Source organism: Acartia tonsa, chromosome 8 (genome assembly GCF_053477335.1).
Source record: "Acartia tonsa isolate MP-2025a chromosome 8, ASM5347733v1, whole genome shotgun sequence".
Classification (NCBI taxonomy): domain Eukaryota; kingdom Metazoa; phylum Arthropoda; class Copepoda; order Calanoida; family Acartiidae; genus Acartia; species Acartia tonsa.
The window spans coordinates 16,882,634-16,897,494 of record NC_137267.1 but is presented as its reverse complement, the minus strand read 5'-3'; positions in this window follow the sequence as shown (position 1 = coordinate 16,897,494).

Genomic DNA, 14,861 nt, shown 5'->3' with positions numbered 1-14,861 from the left:
AAAGGTTATAGGTTATTAGGAATTTTTTTTTTTTATGAATATTTAAAGACTTTTTAAGAATTAATAAACAGCCCTACTTTTTATTTTGAGCAGATTCAAAACCATATAATAATGAAAATTTAAGGAGATTCCTGTACGTTCCCTTGGAGGTAAAGTAAAAAAATATAAGACTGTAGCGTGTAGGTGATAGGTTCGAATTTCGACCCAAACTATCATTATATACAAAGATTTAAAGAAGTTCCTTTTGCTTCTATTACCGATGATCAACATAATTAAACTATTGTGATGACCTTGTCCAGAACAAGCGCAACTTTTTACTGTGAAAGTTAAAATTTTCCGACAAAGGTCGTGCTATCAAAGTGTACATGTCTGAATGATCTTTTACTGTTTTATTATGCACTCCTTAAGTAGAATTTGGTTCATAAAAAATTGATCTATAGACTAAAGACTATATAAATCAATGTCTTTTACTCCATATATTTTTTCAAGTGGCTGAAATTACAGATATTGTTGTGCTTAATGTTCAGTGAGGCAAAATTAAATATTTGAACTAGTAGCATTCATTACAACATGTTTTCCTGTTTTACCATAAATGGTCCTTTTTACTATACAACGTTTAAGATAAAAAAAAAGAAAATATCTGCAATTATAATAAAAAAGATAATATATAACCAATTCTCTTTTTAACAAATAAATTTTATGATTCTTTAGTTGCTTTACTTTTGAAGATTTATTCTTACATGTCCGAAAGACATATTTAAAGCTTGGATTCCATAATTTCATCTATATTCGAACCATACCTCTGTCTACAATCTACATAATCTTTCTTCTTTTCATTATCCTTTCAACTTTTGATGAAAGTTGTTGTTACAATAATACAGTTTCTAGAACTTTTTTTATGGAAGTTAACACCAGAAACTATTTTGACACCCCCTTTGAATTAATATCGAGGGGACGACATATTACGGAGGACGATAGAGGGGGTTATTTTAGCGGCAGAAGGGTAGATACACCCCCTAGGTGTCCACCAACCTACACAATCAACAGTTAAACAAGCGTCATTTGATTGGTAAATTTATGTATTTTTTTTCACATCCTCCTTAATTTTAAGGGATGTGTGACTTTTTGTAGCTTGACACTCCTTTGGCTGTTTTAAGGGTGGTATATACCCTTGCCAATGTGTAGAGTGTTATAAGGGGGTTTATCCACCACCTTAATTTTACCAGGGCGGTACATAAAAGCCTCTGTTTACTTTGAATTAAAAAAGAAAAAGAAAAAAGACCCCTGTTACAGGTAGACAATCATACATCCTATTTTATAACAGGCAAATCTATGCACAATTTTAATTTTAATATTTAATTATTCTTTTTATAAGAACACTTGGATCAAGAATCTTCCTTTGAACAATCAAAAATTGAAAAGATAAGAGAGCGTGACTTACAGAATAGGAAATAATAAAATATTTTACATTTACCAGACAAATATTTTACTCAGATGTCGCTAAGTTGTTTGGGAGAGGCTTTTGATCTTCTTATACCAAATAAACAACCCGCAGTATTAACTTACTTTATGAAAAGTGTCGGGTTCGAGAGTTGAGCACACTGAATCATTCTAGAGACGTTAATTATGGTACATACTGATGCTATGAATTGCATTTGACATTAATAGTGAGGGTAGAGGGATTGCCTTGACCTCTAAACCTCATTACTAGGCACATTTAAGTTATCCAGTCAAAGGTCGTGCAGCTAAAGAAATAGTTGTCTATTGGATGATACTTAAAATAATAGCCTATAGAGGGCGTTAGAGTATTGGGTCCCATTACAAGTGGATGATGGCCTTGATTTTTTTTTCACATTGACCATTTGAAATTAAAGGAGAACATAATTATTAACATAAATAGCAAAATCTAAAACAACAGAATTTTTAAAAACATATAAACTCGATGGTGTTATATAGAAGAAATTATATATTCTCTATAAATATGTACGCTTTATACTACTAAAAGCTATGTGGAAAAAGGATATAAATTGAATTTAAATACATCTATCTAACTTTCTCCATTTCAAAGTTTTCTATGAAGACCTTTGCTTATCTGTATGTATGTATATGCCTATCTTCCCACATATTCCTACAGCAATGATTCGACGACCGCAGCTAAATTCAGCCTTGCATCTTTTAATTATTCGTAGCTATGGTCAGCAGTTATGTTATTTTTATCTGCCGACAAAATCGAAAAATATGCATTAGTAGGAAATTGACATGTCGCAATTATTTTTTTTTAAATCTGGCCGCAACTCGACTAGATTCCATTTCTTCATTATCCAGTAAAATTTTTTACATTATAGTTTTGTTATCAGACTTTCAGCTGAGGTTAATTCAACAATCTTCAGCCAAGTCGCCCATTAGATCTTTCTAAAAAATATTTCTCATCTTTGGTCCTTGTACTCTAAAATAAGCGGCACGGTGCTTTCCCACAAAGGTCTAGTTGAGCACTGACTCCCACCCCTCCTGCCACATTGTGTGATAGTGCCGCAGCAATAGTACCCTGAATACCTGAATACCCTTAAAGACCTATTTATTCATCTAAAATACACACATACATATATTCAAATCTAAAGTACTTAAGGGTATTTTGTCTGAAGCTTAAGATTTCAATAACTACTGAACCAATTGGATTCTCTATTCAGGTAAGCGTCATATAGGTTCTGCAATGGGTGTAGGCTATCATATTTTAAGATTCAAGTTTGGGATGGATTTTAGCTATTTTCTCTCTGCCGCTTAAAATACAGAAACCCTAGATGCTAGGGACGTAGCCACTAGTATATTCAAAAAGCAAAACATTTATAACTACTGTTCTACTCCGTAAAACATGATAACTTTGTGCCAAATATAGTCAAACTATTTTCACAAAGGTTTCGTGGTTTATTACCTATTCTTTTACTATCTAACTTATTATGATTATTGCACATCTGCTCTATAACTCACTTTGTCTGTTTATCCATCTAGATTTTTGGCTTCGATACTAATGGATGTTGTACAAATAATTTTAATTTCAAAATCTATTTAATGTAATTAAATTTTTAATTGAATAGAAATTTTTCAATTTACGTACTAATCTTTTTAAATATTTATATTTAATTTACCTGCAGTACATCTAACACACATTATGATTTTATGCATTTACTAACTACATATAAATTATAATATACATACATCTCTGATATCTAAATACACTAAATAAGAATAGAAGGGAGTATGCTTTTTAAAATTATTTTGATCAATATCTAAGTGATTAAATATAATTGTTTACAATCCATTCAAAAGATTACTAGTAGAGTTTTTGAGAGGTGCATATGTAGTTGTAATATAATTATAACTACGTTTTTTGTATCCATTACTTTCAATTTAAAGAGATATTTGCATGAAGTGAATTTAAGAAAACTGATCTCAAGCATAAGTTACAATTATACCATCAAACATATATAATTTTGAATTAAAATGAATAACAAACAATTAGACATTATTAGATTAGTCGTTTTTTTGAAAAATTTTCAAGTCTTGATATTTTAAAACTACATGGCAGAAATTGAAATTCTTTTAAATATATGCCCTATAATTGTAGCTTAAACCATCGACCAGGAAATAATTTGCAGTTCACTAAATTCAAGTTTAAATGCATTTTGTGCAACTACCATAAACAGCAGAAATAAATGTAGGAATTGTTTCTACAACTGCCAGGTAAAACGCGTGACATTAGTAAAGAGAGAATGATTCATACCAGGACTGTCTAAAAGGGGGGGGGATGGAGGGGTGATTACCCCACCCCTCAAAATTTGAATTTCCTACACCCCGAGAAAATTCCATATGTACCCTGATTTTTTTTGTTGTTTTGAAAGGGGGGGGGGGATAAACCTTTTTAATACCCCAAACTTTTTGGGGGGAAGCTTAAAAACCCTTTTGTATTAATTGACCTTCTCTCCTAAAATGTAAAATTTAGGTGAACCGCCCGTCATGATTATTCAATAATTTAGAATAGGAATTGGTCCATTCATACCTGAATTTTACTGCACTCATTTAATTGAATAAAAGCTTTGACTGAAGATTTCATCATTCAACAACATTCAACTCTCACTTTCCCCACACACACACACACTCTATTACTCACTCTCTCTCTTACTCCGTATGTATAACTCATTTCATCTCTCTATCTCCTTTATAGAATTGGATCTGAAAATTTAAATTCAATCATTTTATTATATTTCTCAAACTAGGAAGTGGGATTTTGGTGTAGCAGTTGGATGGGTGTCTGTCAGTCTGTGTGTTCTCTAGGGTCATGAGGGAGGATGCAACCACCTTAAAATTAAAATTGGGAAGGCCTGTCTTCCCCCTTTTTGTTATCCCCTAATAGTTTGACACCACTACTCTATTAAACGCTATTAACGCCACTGGAGGAGACATTACAAATTAAATTTTTATAGTATCTTAAGTATCGTAAACACTCGGTTTTCACAAAGCTTAGGACAATTTTACAAACAAAAAAATAACAAACAAGCCGTATCTAAAGTTTTTAACCGATAATATTATCTAATAAATTAACGATAGAAGTTTTCCGTCACAGACGGATGCAAGGACCAAACTTAAATGTAAACCTCAAAGTGGGCTTATCTTTTTAAAAGCGAAGCTTTTCTATATTAGGTTGCTCCGATTCTTATACATTTTTATTCTGATTATACTATACAAGTGTTAATGCCCGTTTGTCCTACCGTTTCAGTGCTTCGCTTCTATGGATGTTTTAAAAGCGAAGCTTTTCTATAATTAGGGTCGGTCCCTCCGTCCTTCCGTTATTTGGACATGTTAGAATTGTCCTATCGATTTCAAACTTTGCATGGTGATTCCTTTAGTAGTTAGTTACGATTTAGAAAGCGTAGCAACTCTATAATCATAACAAGAATGTCCGTACGTACATTTTGAACATGTTGATTTTTTTACTTTTTTAACAACAAATTTTTATGTGATCTAATCATCCGATTGATCTGATTTTTGGTATGTTGATTCGTGGAACAACAAAGTATAATGTTATAAGCAAAGGAACTCTATAATCAAGTCCTAAAAATGTAAGTATGTCCATAAACATTATCCTGTATCAAGCAGTTTTTCAACAAATTTACTTACAATTTTGCTCCGATACTTATACATTTATATTCTGATTATTTAGTTCTGACACTATACAAGTGTTAATGTCCGTTTGTCCTACCGTTTCATTGCTTCGCCTTTATGGATGTTGTCATCCTTGTTAAGCATTAATATCTAATACAATATAATAATATCTAATAAATAAACGATAAAAGATATCCGTTACAGACGGAAGTACGGATCAAACTATAAAGTGGGCTGATCTTTTTTAAAAGACGTTTTAAGGGTTAAATTTTTAAGGGAGTTATAAATTGAGAATTTTCCATTTTTGATTAATATTAACTAAATAACTGTTTTAAGATTTTGCCAAATGCAACAAATAACAAGTTTATTAATTATGCCTCATAAAGTAATATCTTGCCAAAATGCAGCTATAACTTATGGTACTTTGTATTAATTTTAATGAAAACCCTTTAGAAAAAATTCGAAAAAACAATCTTATATAAATTGTTAAAATTTGTAATTTAGATATTTAAATATTAGATATATTAAGTTTTCAATTAATTTGAATTTTTCTCAATTTAAAAATTTTAAAAAATCTATGTATTAGAATAACATTCATTCTCTCTCTCTCTCTTTTCTCCATTTCTATCTCTCTCTCTTTCTCTCTTTTTCTCCATTTCTCTCTCTCTCTCTCTCTCTCTCTCTTTCTCCTTCTCTCTCCCTCTCTCTCTCTCTCTCTCTCTCTCTCTTTCGCTATCTCTCTCTCTCTCTCTCTCTCTCTCTCTCTCTATCTCTCTCTCTCTCTCTCTCTCTCTCTCTCTCTCTCTCTCTCTCTCTCTCTCTCTCTCTCTCTCTCTCTCTCTCTTTCTCTCTGTTATTCTCTCATGGTGACTGGAGCCAATCTAATTAAAGTAAAACTTTGATCAAAGGACATTTTAGATAAGCTTTGGGGAAGTGGCGTGTATAGGATTTTGTCAAGGGGGAGGTGGGTGTTAAGCATTAAAGGATGAGTAAAAGTGGAAGACAGCATTCCCCTAAATTGAATGGGAATGTTGGCACCCCCATACACCAACCACTCGCACGCCCATGCTACGTGGTAACTTATATCAAAGTTAATTAAAGCCAAAATTAACTAAACTTGAAATAAAGAATTACTATCTTTTCCTTGCTTAGTTTTAACTTTAATTTTTTGATATTTGAATGTATAACATATTTAATGTTGTTGATTTTTTACTTTTTAGTCAAATATTTAAAAAAAATTTTATATCTATTTATTGACATGTTTTTAAGACCTTATTTCGTTTAATATTGATAATATACTTAAATGAAATTGGTCGATAAATTTGTTTTTCTTATAAATCATATTCAAAGTGGGAGTGTCAAATAAAAGCCTAAAACCATCCTAGGACCCATTTGAAACTTCCTCAAAAAGGAGAACTTTATTAGTTCCTAATTGACAGAAATAAAAGCTATTTCTTATCATACTAGCGGCTACGTTCTTAGTCGAAAAAAGATTATATTTTTCCCAGAAATGATTGTTATCGCTCCCCTAGATGCTAGGGGCACAGCCGTTAAGTATTATATAGCAACACGCTTACAGCATACCTGTTTGAATATACTATGCAATTTTTAAATTAATACATAATAGGAAGTATCTACTCCAACGAATCCAGAGAAAATAAAACTGAAAATAAGAAAAATTAAATAGTTAAGAAGTTACCGTAAAATTTATCTCAAATGTACTCTTTTGTTTCTTATATTTTATTTTGCCATATTTACAAAAAGGTTGAAAATTTAAAATTAAAAGAAATGTTAACATTATTTTTTTGTCTCTTATAAATTATTCTAAATGAACCTGGAATTTTCTTCGCATATCATATGTTACGAATAAGTCAAGTTAACATCTTTCCAGGGGTGATAGCTATCGAGAGGGTGATGGTATCCTCACCAATGAAACTTTTTCTGATCCTGAAAGAAGCTTCACTGTAAAAGATAACAATGTGGGTCCAGCTGATTGCAAGATACTTCACTACACTCAGATACATAGACAGACAGACATCTTTTCTTTTATATATAGGGTTATTTTTCGATATCCTTTATCTATGCTATGGTAACAATCTTACAACACACATGTTTCAATGTACTATGCATTTTCAAAATTAATAGGGAATGGCTGCTCGAACCAATTCAGAGAAAACTGAAAATAAGAAGAGTAAAATAGTTACCGTGAAAAGCAGGGCTCAGCAGCCGCAGCCACCATCAGCGTGCGGCTAATAGAAGCCTCAAAATCAGCTGCGCGGCTTTCTAAGCCATTCAATAAGCCTCAGCCTTAGTCGCAGCCGCTAGGCTTAAAGACTACATAAGCCACTCAAAGCCTCAGCCGCATTCAGCTACTTGAAGTCACAGCCACCGTAAGCCTCAGCTACAGCAGGCCACAGCCACTCTCAGTCTCAGCCACCCTAAGCATAAGCCGTAATCAGTCTTGCGGCTTACAGGAAAAGTAGTCGCTGTCACAATAACCTGAGCTGCTGTCTGTCTCTGAATGCGGCTGAAGCTTAGAGTGGCTTATGTTGTCTTTAAGCCGATGCGATTAAGGCTGAAGCTTATTGGGTGGCTTGGCTGAGAAAGCAGCGCGACTGCATGCAACATATCAAAGGTTACGATTAAGTCAATCTAACATTTTTAGAAATCCAAAACACTGCAACTGTTATTACTTTTATTTAATTGTTACATATTAAAAGTATCTTTGTCTGTCTGTTTGTTTGTACCTGAGGATCTCGCTAACCACTAAACCGTTATGGTTCTCCTTGACAAAAAAATGTAACCAGCGCCATGTAGCGGATATAAATGACGCCATCTATCGGCAGAGAAACTATTTTTTGATAAACACCTGATCTTAACGTAAATTTAAAAAAAAAACATTTTACTTCCGTTAGAGGCCTCTAGGGGCGTATCCGCTAGTACTTATATAGAATTACAAAAAAAATTAAGACTCTCAACAATTGTCGTGTAATCAAAGGGTTGGTTATCTGTAGAATTCAGAAATAAGTGTTGAAGATTTTATCAAAAATTATTCGTGGATTTTAAATGTCCCATCTCATTTTTAAACTTTTGAGAATATGTTCTGCTGCCTTTAGAATAATATGTACAGTTTATGTAGATGTTAGGAAACATAAATATTCACATAGCTTAGTTTCAGAGAGACAATGATAATTATATCTTTAAATGGGGAGGGGGATGCTTTTAGTAGTTATTAGTAATTTTATAAAGGACGTCCAACGGGGGGGGGGGGGGGGGTTAATGGATGATAACCCTTGAATGAGTTTGGGGTAAAAGTTTGAATTTTGAATTTTTACCCCCCCCCCCCCAAAAAAAAAAATGAAAAGGCTTTAACGCCCTTGAATGTTAGGTCGTCTGTAGCTTAAGATTTCCATTTCCACAAGAACGATTTAGTTCTCTATTTTTGTCTATTTCATTTTTAGATTGAAGTCTGAGGTGGTTTTAAGCTACTTACTGCCCTTTTAATACAAAATCCCCAAAATACCTCTATTCAAACGACCTTAGTTAATATTTCATTAGTAAAAAATAAAATTGTCATATCTACAAAAACTAAATTTCCTATTCTCTAAATCTCTGTTATAAAAAGAGAAACATTTATTGAAAATATATTTTAGAATATGCACACAACCATTTGTTGTTTTCATTTCTTGCACTACAAATAATATCTTAGAATAATATCAACAATACATAGAATTAAACAAACAAGTAATGGTAAATCTTTTTCTCTTATTCATTCGAAACTGATTAATATAAGGTGGATTAGAACCGGTTCTCATCCATACTAGAAAACTAGCATCGTATTACATCCAGTTTTCTACGAATGAAAAAATGTACAGCATTAGATCAAAACCAGTTTTTTAACCCGTGCATTCGGCATCTCTAGGCCAAAAAACTGGTTTTAAACTTATAATTGTACATTTTATATCCGCGGAAAGCTGTTTGTATTACGTTGCGATAAATAACTAATAATATTTGTTATCTACGCTACAAAGTTGTAGGGTGTTTTTCCGTTCCTCTCTCTTAAGTTTGATAAAAAAAAATAAGGAAAGGGGATATTCCTCTTTTCACTTATAGAGACAAAGCCCTTAGAGGATAGAGACTAAGCCTCTAGTATTAACATTGGTCAGCATTATTAGAATTGCGTTATAGGGTAGATATTGATGCCTATAAATATCCAATTGTAGACGTGAATATTAAATGCATTTTAATTTATAACGAGTTTTTCGTTTTATGTTGTTTCTAGATTTAATTTCTATGATAGTATTATAAATATTCTTACTTTTTTACATCCTCAAAAAGCTTTGAATGAAAATTTTAATATTGATTTTTTGCTTTTACTATATTTTTTACTTGCGGCTACGCCCCTCGAGGCCTCTATAAATAAGCTATAAACCCTCCCAGGACCTGGCCTATGAGAAGCTACACTGTAAATGAGCACCATATCGGTTCAGCGGTTAGCGAGATCCTTCGGTACAAACAGACAGTTACTTTATCATAAGGATGATAAAGATTTTATTTTACTAGGGGCATTGCCTCAAGCAATTTTAATTTAAAACGATAAATTATTCTAAAATTTTCCCATAACCTTTATTAAGCTTGCTTGCAAGAATCAAAAGAAATTATAAGTAACTGTTTAAGAATTCTTAAAGGACATTCTTACATTAACATTAACATAAAATGTGAAAGGTTTTTTCTTGCTGAACCAATCTCCGTTTTAGGAAAGCTTTAAATAGGTTTTAGGCTATTTTTCCCTTCCCTCGTCTAGATGTTAGAAATTGACCTATAAAATTATGGTTGGAAAATATCCTTGTTGAAAACTCCATTAAAGGTGTTGCTAAAATGATAAGGTGACCTAGAAAAGTTTTAAAAGATAAAAAATGATGTGAAAATTCAGGTATATCAAGGGATGTAAAAGGGTCTCAAATTAGTATTTAAGTTTGGTCATGGTTACTTTCTATAATCTAATCAAGATTCAATAATTAGAGTAAAAGACTAGAGGGAGAAAGGGTTAAATAACTGTATCCCAAGTTATCACAAGCCAAGTAGCAGAAATCAATTAGGAAGCAGACAAAAAAGGGCCGTTGAAATAGGAAGGGAGGTAGTTGTCTGTATATACATCTATACTATGGATCTATTATTTAATATAAAACTTACATTTTTTTAAGCCTATTAATAGCAGAATTTGTTTACATTGTTTGACAGAATAATTTAGAGATGAATGTCCCCTCACTCCCTGCAAAAAACTAGATTAACAAAGTTTCAATGCAGTTTAAAGACGCCCCAGTCAGGAATTAAGGGTAATTTCTGTTCAAGTATTTGAAATTTAATCTAATATGATTCCTGTCGAATACAGAAACAATTTAGATGTTGATGTCGACATAATGTGACTATGTGCTGACATCCTATCGACGAGTCGTCCTGTCAAAGATATCAATAAGATCTACATGATGGCAATAGATAATATTGAACTTTGATGACATTATGACAGGTTATGATAACGTTGAAGGGGTGAGGGGGGTGGTGGGGTATTTAGGGTCTGGTTTTGTACAGAATGGACATTTTACATTTAGGGTTTTCTCACGATTAACAAAAATTAATGACAAAAATTTTAGAAGCAGTTTTCTAGTATTTTTTGCACTTTTAAATTGCATAAATACAGAATTGGTTTAATAAATGTCTATAATCTTTTTAACAGATTAAGCATGAAACTTTGATTGGAACTGAAAGACTTTTTACTCTAGCGATTTTTTTTATAAAACTACCACTACCTTGATGAATGTTGAACTTTATATTAAAATTTTCTCAAAAATGATAATATTCGGTCGGAGTAGAATTTTCATCAAAATTGAAAAATTGATATTCATTGGAAAGGAATTTTAATCATTGAAATATTTTACATTTCGGATAAATTTTACTAATATCTCAGATTTTGATATTACAGTATATATTAAATTTTACTGGCTTTATAGTTTTTAGTAATATTTTAATTTGAATATTTGTAACGAAAACTAAACTGAAACCAATCTTTAAAAAATCTTTGTTAATTGGGGTTAGAGATATGGTAAAATACCCATAGTTTCTTTCCATCATATTTAAAGAGTATCAGGGACGTCCAAGGGGTGAGGGTAATGGGGTAATACCCCCCTCCCCCTATTTTTTTAAATTTTTCACCCCCTCCCCTCCAAAATATAAAACTTTGATGTTTTTGCCTCTATGATGTAGAGATTACCCCCCCCCCCAAAAAAAAAAAAATAATTTTTAATGTTGATTTTTAACTTTTAAATTTTTATGTGATAAAATAATCCGATTGATCTGATTTTTTAAACACTGATTCCTAGGACAACAAAGTACAATGTTATAAGCGAAGCATCTCTATAATCAAGTACTAAACATGTAAGTATATACTTAAATAATATTTTGTATTTAAGCAGTTTTTCAAAAATTTTACTTTGCTAATTTCTATTCGACTGTTATACATTTATATTCTGTTATTCTACAAGTGTTAATGTTCGTTTGTCCTACCGTTTAAGAGCTTCGCTTTTATTGATGTTATCATCCTTGCTACACAATCAATAAGAATATAGTTTCAATTAATGTTCACTAAGACGACGACTTTATCTTTTATCTTATATTCTGATTCGCCAATTCAGTTAATTTTGATTATTAAATGTAGATATTGTTAGATCAGTAAAATTTGACATAATATTATTTAACATAAACTCATTTAACATACATACTTCACATAAAAACGTTTTACAAAAACTCATTTGACATAAAGGTACACTTCAGATAAAGGTACTCTTGGCATAGAGATACGTTTCACATTAGCCAGGGACAAGGGAAGGCTATTCTGGCAAACAATGCTTAGAGCTGATTTCATAGATTTCCAGTTTAAACTAGATGATGAGATTAAGCAACTTTTGGCAATATTTGACAAGAATCTAAAGCATTATTTTGTCAGTTTTTGCTTAATTTACTATAAGCCATTCAAAAATGATTTTCAGAGATTAGTACTATCTTCATTTTTGAGATAAATGAACAGAGAGTAAGCTTTTTACATTATTTAGATATTTTATCTTAATCATAGACTACTCGTAAATTATAGGTTAAATAGTGAATATAATTTATTGAAAATCCAAACAGTGGATAGCTGTAATACTTTGAAACATATTTCAGATTGTTTAAACATTTATCCCATCTAAAAATTAAAAAGAAAAAAAGTTTTTGCGACACCTAGCAATAAAGTTTTGAACTATATAACTATGCTTTTCCAAATCAAACATTTTATAATTTTTGTTGTGGTTTAATTTTGTATTTCTCGACAACATCTTGCCCCTAATTGCGAAACAAGTTGGAAGGAAGTTTACAGAATTTAAAATATGGGTAATTTCTCCCAAAGTGCCTAGTGGAGCACAGAATCCTCCTTTCCCTACCATTAATTTTAAAACAAACTGTAAACGATCAAAGGGGCGGGAGTGCTTTAGGTATAGCATTAAGGAAACCAGCAGATATAATTTAAATATGGGGGGGGGGGGAATCAGTGCTTCATAGGCAACTTTGTTGTAAGGCACCAATATATGTTTTTTTTTATGTTTATTTTAAATTAAGTTGATCGTCAAATAGATTTAGTATTGTATGATTTATGGTTATTATTTTTGAAAAGCAAAGCTTTTCCATGATTAGGGTTGGTCCGTGCGTCCATCTGTACGTCCATCCGTTACAGTTAGCTTTGTTTGTTAATTTAAAAAGGTTAGAATTGTCCTATCGATTTCAAGCTTTACATGCTAATTCCCATAGCAGTTAGGTACGATTTAGAAAGAGCAGCAACTCTATAATCGTTACTAGAAAGTCCGTATGTTCATTTAAAACAAGCTGATTTTTTTACTTTTTTTACAACAAATTTTTGTATGTTAAAATTATCCTAGTCATCTAATTTTTTGAATTCTGATTTGTATTACAACAAAATACATAAGCAAAGCATCTCTAAAATCAAGTCCTAAAAACGTCAGTATGTTCTAAAACCGTAACATGTATTTAATCAGTTTTGCAACAAATTTACTTACAATTTTGTAAAGACATATGCATTAATATTCAGTTTATTCAGTTCTGACACTGTTAATGTCCATTTGTCTTTCCATTTCAGAGCTTCGCTTTTATGAATGTTGTCATACTTGTTTTAATAAGAAATGAACAATGAATTTTATTTTTAACTTTAAAGTAAGATGTTTTTAGTTATTGAATCAATTTGAAACTTATGCCTAAACTTGCTCTAAGGGGTTAATTGTGGTGTTTAAAAATGAGTCGAAGTAAAAATTTGTCAAAATATTTTGTTTTTTGTCTTTAAACAGTTACAAATTTTATGGATAAGAAAAAAATTTAAAGATTTTAATTTTAGGAAATATTTAAAAATATTTTTTTAATCTCCCTACATCTGACTTGTTTAGTAAGATGTTTTTATGAATCCGTCTGCTATTTTATTATTTAATAGTGTACACTATTCTCATGAGGTTTAGTGAATTACCCTTATGAATACCCTTATGTATTATACTAAGAGCCCTTTTTTGTAATAGTTGCACCATTCATAACATTACATACTTGGTGAGGTTTCGTGATAAATTGGCATGAATTTAATAGAATTGTTTGTCAGACAGACATTCCCTTGTCCCTGCACATTAGCATACAGTTCACATAAAGTTACATTTGACATAAAGGTAAACTTGACATAAAGGTACATTTCACATTAAAGTACATTTCACATAAAGGTTCACTTGACATAAAGGTACATTTCACAATAAAGTACATTTCACATAAAGGTTTACTTGACATAAAGGTACATTTCACATAAATGTACACAAATAAAGATACATTTAACATAAAAACGTTTCATATAAAGGTAATCTTGAAATAAAGATACACTTCACATAAAGGTAAATTTAGGTATACTTCATAAAAAACTTTTTACATAAAGGTAATCCTATTATGTAAATTAATAAGTTTTTTTTGTCTGTAGCAAAGGATCTCGCTTCCTGTTGAACTGATATAGTTCTCCTGTATAGTGAAGCTTCTTATTTTATGTCAAATGTACCTTTATGTAAAGTGTTTTTATGTCAAATGTACCACTATGAAAAGTGATTTTTTATGTGAAATGAATTTATGAGAAGTGAGTTAATGTCAAATATTACTGATCCCCTAAGATCGCACGATCGCGAGATGATTCAACGATTTCAAATGCCATTTTATAGATTTTAAGCGACAATTATAAAAAGCATTCAAACATCCTAACATTTAGTATATAGGATGATTGGCATTATTTTATAGCATTTGATTTCTTAGATTTTAGAAACTTTTTTGTGGTTAAATAAGTTAAATTTATAAATCATAACGCCAGATTCCGAGTTTAATACTGAACAAGGAAAATTATGTCTATCCTATCCTATTATATCAGTAAGGTTTCTTTGTCTGAAGCCTAAGATGCTACTGAACCGATATAGTTCTTCTTTTTAGGCAAGCTGATCATAGCTCCTATAATGGTTTCAGGTCTTAGGATGGTTTTAAGCTTTATTTCTAGCTCTTTGAATAGGTAGCCCCTTGCACCTAAAGACATAGTCACTATTTACACACCCTGCCTTAACCATATAAAGGATAAACAAAAATTACCATGAAAA